Raw genomic sequence first — 6,149 nt, forward strand, 5'->3', positions numbered from 1 at the left:
CCTGTAACTGCATTCTTTCTGCGTGTAAAAGAATAACTTTTAGAAACAAACTTTTAGTGATTAAAAGCAAGAGGCTGCAACTAAAAATAAATTTTACATCAAAAAGCCAACCTATCAACTTCTATCAATGTACCAATTTAAAGCCCCTAGAGCTGTGTTATATAGAATGGTATCACGAGCTATGAGTGACTTGAAATGTGGATAACGTGAGCTAAAACATGCTGTACATGATATAAGACATATAGAAGACTGTAATTAGTACACAAAAGCTGTCTCGATAGTTTCATATTGACTGTAATTTTAAATTAAATTTAACATAGTATTTTATACACTGTGATTTACAGATAGACACACTATTTCACAGTTTCTAAACAACATGCCGCCTCCTTTGAGCATCACAACTATGAGCTGAACTCGGCAAGAGAGAATATGAGCTGCTGGTCTGCTAGAACTGGGTCCCTAGCACTTTAACCTCTTCCCAGGTTGTGCATGACTCCATTTGTTTAATACTTACACAGTATAAAAGCTTACACAACTACCTAGTTTAGCACTGACAGGTCAGAGAAAAGTACTAAATGTCCACAGCCCAGGGTACTACTTTCCTGAAATTTCAACTGGCCCATACAGGAACCCATTCAGGGTCCCTTAAGTAAAACATGGATCATCCTAACTCCTGTGCTCGCTGGCCTCAAGAAGAAATTGTCATACAGATATGAAGCGACTTATTTAATGGGAGAAAAGGAACGGCACAGTTTATAGACCCAAGCTCGGTCTGTCTCCCCATCAACTCATACAGTCTCCTCTCCCTGCGTGTCTTTGCAGTGAGCTACTAAGGATCTGCAGGATCTATAGAAAATATCCATTCCTGGACCACGGAGATAGCTCCGTCAGTAGAGTACTTGTCAACAGTCAGATCTGCCTTGTAATTCCAGTGCTGGGGAGGCAGCAACAGGCGGGGAATGGGCATCCCTGGTGCCAGCTGATAAGCCAGCCAAGCCTACTGGGTGAGCTCCAGACTACTGTGAGAGCCTCATGGAAATACAACGAGATGCGGGTGGCCTGAGAAAGGACACCTGAGATTATCCTCTGCCCTCCCCCATACAGTTAGGTCCGGCTGAGGGGTGGGAAAAGGATGGAGGGAAAAGAATGGGCGGGGAAACAGTAAGATAAGGAGGAGAGAGGGACAGACTGGTGAACACTGATAAAAGGGCAGTCGTCTTTTTCTCCTGCAACTCTTGATTTCCTTTCCCAGAAAGGTGCAATTAAAATGTCTGCCCAGCAGCTTGAGTGTAAGCAGGAGTGGTGTGCAACACACCTGCACACAGGAAGCCTCTAGGGCACACTGAAGTGTGCTCCTTCTAATCATTCCAAGGCTAAGAAGGATTTTAAGTCAAACTAGTGGAACAGCTCAAGGAAGGTGAAATGTTTTCTTCTTCCTTTAAAATAACTCTGCTGTCCCGTACTTTCCATCCCTCCGTGTCTCCAGCCTACAGTATAGTCATGGTGGGCAAGGAACCAGGACAGATGCCCTGTGTAAGGACAGCTTAGGTTCACAGAGCCCTTGCGGAGTCTTCCTCTTTCTCTATAAGACATTCACCCAGAATGCCTTCAGAGAGAAGTCACAAAGGTTGTTGCTTTCTAAAAATTTAATTTTTAACCTGTAGGATAACTCGAAGAATATAGGACAGTTTAATTAACTGATGTTACCTAACACTAATTTCTAGCCATATCCCCAGGCTCAAATCCAGAGGGTCAATCCATGTTCTATGGGGTCTCTAATCTTGCCAAGATTGCATTTGCCCTTCCTGAGAAAATGAACATACTCGTTGAGATTAATTATCACTGGGGCAGGAGAAATAATTTTGGTCTATCCATATCTATTCATCTCCATTTTAATTTTTTTATTTTTGATTTTTTTTTTGGGGGGGGGAGGGGATAGGGTTTCTCTGTGTAACAGCCTAGCTGTCCTGGAACTCACCAGGCTGGCCTCGAACTCATAGAGATCTGTCTGACTCTGCCTAAACGTGTGTGCCACCACCGCTCGGCTCATTTATTACCACCCTTGAATATCACTCCCTAACTATGTCTTTTGTCTTAATATGGAAATTAACTATGAGCTCAAAATCTGATATTCTCACAGCTTCCCTGCGATTGGAGAACGACTGAAAAGCAAAGACTAAGATATCCACAAAAACTTTCGCTATTATTTTAGTACCTATTGCAATAAGTTGGTTATTTTTTAAAGTTAATTATTAAAAATCAAGAGCTTGGTGTGACAGCGCCAGGTAATAGTTCTCTGCTGAGGCGGGAGAATTATATGACCTCAAGTTTCCAGCCAACCCGGGAAACACAGGAAAAAAACCTACCCTGAAAAAAATAGACAACTGAAGAGTAATCGGAATGCTTTCCATACACATATGAAACTGCCAAAGAGCAAAATGTAAAGCAAAGGCAAAAAAAAAAAAATAGAAATAAAAGACTTAACTATTCACAGAAACATCCGAAAGGGAGCCCAGTAACAAGACACCTAAAACGGACAAAATTTAGGCTCCGGGGGTGGGATTAGCAACAAGCTGTTCAGTCCCCTTGAAAACTTCCCCACTTGTGGTACTGACTCTCACTCCCCAACTTTACGCCTTCCATCCAAGAGCAATGATCCTCTTCAAACCCTGGGAGCACACGAGGTTGGACTTTCTCCTCACGCCCGGTACCGCAGCCCCGCTATCACCGCGCCGCACAAGTGTCTAGCGAAATGACCGAACCAGTTCGGATTCCCTGCTCACTTCCACACACACCCCACGCGCGCCCGGTCCCCTCGCCCGCGCGGCACCCAGCACGCTCGCCCGGCTCCCCTACACGCGGCTCACCTCGCTGTCCCGGGTGGAGCCGCGGCCCCACCGCCCAGATCCGCTCGCCCGCCCGCACGCACGCACGCACGCCCGCAGACCTGCACACGGCCGCCCGCCTGGCGCGTCTGCTCGCGGTCCGAGGGCGCCCCAGGCTCCGCCGCCGTGACGTCAGCTTGCGCCGCCCGGCCGAGCGCGCGCAGGAGAAGCCGGTCCCACCGGCCGGCTGGACACACGTGGGCGGGGGGCTTCCTGGGCTACGGAGACGGGGAGGCGGGGAGCCGGGGTCAAGGCCCGGGTGAGCCTTTGCCCTGGGGTCAGAGGCCTCGAATGAAATATCTACTCTTAGTTCCTTCGCCCTTGTGAATTTGAGGAACGACAAGATACTGAGGATGCAGTTTAGGCAAATTACTGTAATGGTAGCAGGCTGGACTTGGTGTGGACTTTCCGAGGATTTATGGAGACAGGGTAGATGGAGCCCCTGATGAGAGGAAGGGTCTGGCCCCTCATCTGGCAACTGGCAAGAATGGAAGGATCCTATGCTAGAAGATGGGGACTTTTCTTAAGTGGATGTACAGAATAGCGTGGTTCAATGCCTTAGGGAAAAAAAAAAAAAAACAGATGAGCTGGAAGACACCAAAGTCATCTCTCGTGACGGTGAACCTTCTACAACCAGGCAATCCTGAAAGAGGCACCCGCTATGGCTTCAGTCTTAGAGTTCCTATTGCGTTGAAATGCCATATCGAAAAGCATCTTGGGGAGAAATGTTACTCCTCCACCCCGCAGTCAATCATTGAAAGCACTCAGGGTAGGAACTCAACAGGGCAAGAATGTGGAGGCAGGAGAAGATGCAGAAGCCACGAAGGGGCGCTGCTTACTGACTTGCTAAGCTTGTTTTTAGAACCCAGGACCACCAATCCAGAGGTGGCCCCACCTGCAAAGAGCTGGGCCCTCCAATCAATCCCTAATTTAAAAAAAAAAACAATGTTCTGCAGGCTTCCTTACAGCCAGATCTTCTGGAAGCCTTTTCCCAACTGAGACTTTGCCCTCTCAGATGACTGTAGTTTGTGTCAAGTTTACAAAAAAATAGCCCGGACAATTGATTCACTGTAAACTTAACACACCAAAACAACACTATTTAACAATAACCTTTTCTTTTTACTTCCCCAATATCTCATATTAATAAATATGACAATATAAAACTCATTACAAACTTAAAAGTCAGACAGAATCTACAAATTCAAACAATTTAAAAAAAAATTTTAATTCAAAGTCTCTAACTGTGGGCTCCTACAGAGTCAAAATAAGTTCCATCCTTTCTTACTCCAAAAAGAAAGAACCAGGCACAGTCACAATCAGATCAAAACAAAACCAAAGTCCAACCACGTAATGCTCAGTGCCGGACTTCTGGATTCATGGGAGAATCGTGCATGACCTTCTGGGGTTCTCCAAACGGCTTGCCACAGCACACACAGCCGGTCTCGTGGCCTCAGGTCTTCCCCACTCTAGCGCTACTGATGTCCTTCCCCGTCATCCCATGGTACTGGTGTCTCCAGAATGCTGGGGTCTTCAGCTGCAACAGGGCTTTCACCAATAGCTTCTCCCAGGCTCTCTTCCCGGACTCCACCCCAGACACACGGAGCCTAGCCTCAGTTGCCCTTTCAAGCTTTCAAAACCAGTACCAGCTAGTAACACGTCGACTACCAAATTCTGCTGTCCGCCCTGCATACAACCTTGGCTGCCTTTGAAACACAGCTTCTGTGTTCCAGTGTGGTGAAACCCTTTCCAGTAGATTTTACCTGAGGATGCTGGTCTCTTCTTAATCACCTCTTATTTCTTACTTCCAGCTGACCACCATCAACTGTCTCAGTAAAGCAAAGATTTCATTCAGTGGTTCTAGTATCCTGTTAATCACAGCTGATTTTTCAGCCCCAACTGACCAGAACCATAGACTCTTAATACAAAGTAGTAAATGGCCCCAACAGCCTCTTTGAAGTTCCCCCTGAGCTTCCCAATCCATGACTCTATCGAGCCAGGATAACTACTGATAAGCTAGGCAAGCTGAAGCCATGGTGTCTGTGGACAGAAGGAAGACAGACAAGGAAGAGAATAAGGCACTCCGTTTTCACTGGAGGTCACCAAGCAGCCATGCTTGGTAAGGAGGGGACGGAGGGAAACCCAAGGTGTCTGGAAAAGCATACTTGGACTTTGCCAGCATCAGAAAGAAAAAGAATGAAGAAAGGGGGAAGTTCAACAGTGTTTGCAAGAATGAAGCTCTGTTAGGGACTGCACTGGAGGAGAAAGGTCTGCTCATGGAGTGCAGCTGAGGCTTGATACTGTGTGACTGGGCTGGCGACCCCTTAGAGAACCCAAGAGAAGCCACTGGTGTACACTGTTTCCCAAAGGGAACAATGACCCCTCCTCTCTACTTGGCAGAGCTTAGGGTACATGGAGGAACGGTTGATAAATACACCTGAATTAACTCTTAAGGGAGGAGATAATAGTAGGTAATGATCTAATCTCTGGAGCAGACCAGAATGCCACATCCCAAGGCCAGAGATACTCTGTTCTTTTGACCAAGAAATAGCTTTGCCTCAATAGGCCTCAACAAAACCATAAATCCCCACCTTTTCATATGCTATTTTCAATTCCAAGGAGTGACAGGTGATGTTAACAGAGCTGATGTTAACTTTTCTAGGTGAAACAAGGAAATGGGAGGTGGTTTCAAAGTCAACCAGGACCTCAAAGGCCTCCAAGCCTGCGATACAGCCTCATTTTGGGCCAATAGAAAAGCAGGAGTTCTCCACACTGCACCGCTAATCTCAGGCCCCTGAGAATACAGGCACACTTTTTCTTTTCTGTTCTGTTTGGTTGTTTGTTTAATCACTGCGTTGTTTTGTGCTCAAACTGTAAATCCCAAACTGATGTTGGATATCTTAGGAATGTTTTTAATTTAATTTTTATTTATGTGTTTATGAGGGGGACGGTATGTGGATGTTAGTACCAGTGCCTGAGGACTTCCAGGAGCTGATCCCCTGAAGCTGCTTTTGAGGAGCCTTCCATGGGTGCTGGGAATTGACCTCCTGTCTTCTGTAAGAACAGTATGCACTCTTAACTGTTGAGTCATCTCTCTGCCTCCCCTTCAATTATTCTCAGAAACCTGTAAATTTTTTATTTGAGAAAAAGAAGTGCACGATTGGTCTCTACAAGGGTCAGCTTAGCAATGAAATATTTTAAACAGGAGAAATTGTAGTTCTCATTAAGAAACAAGTTTGGGTAAACTTCATCCCTGATAGTGTGTGG

General features: G+C 46.1%; 1 protein-coding gene across 2 annotated transcripts in view; it reads right to left on the reverse strand.

The window, feature by feature from the left end:
- Positions 1–3,063, reverse strand: part of LOC119806624 (broad substrate specificity ATP-binding cassette transporter ABCG2) — a 50,876-nt gene extending 47,813 nt beyond the window's left edge. The window contains exon 1 of one of the 2 annotated variants that reach the window (XM_038318435.2): positions 2,948–3,063. The gene's annotated coding sequence lies outside the window, so the exon portion shown is untranslated. Of the gene's footprint in view, positions 1–2,867 lie in introns of both variants that reach the window. The other variant, XM_038318433.2, reaches the window with a different exon arrangement.
- Positions 3,064–6,149: the final 3,086 nt, after the last annotated feature.

This window comes from Arvicola amphibius, chromosome 2 (assembly GCF_903992535.2).
Source record: "Arvicola amphibius chromosome 2, mArvAmp1.2, whole genome shotgun sequence".
Lineage (NCBI taxonomy): Eukaryota > Metazoa > Chordata > Mammalia > Rodentia > Cricetidae > Arvicola > Arvicola amphibius.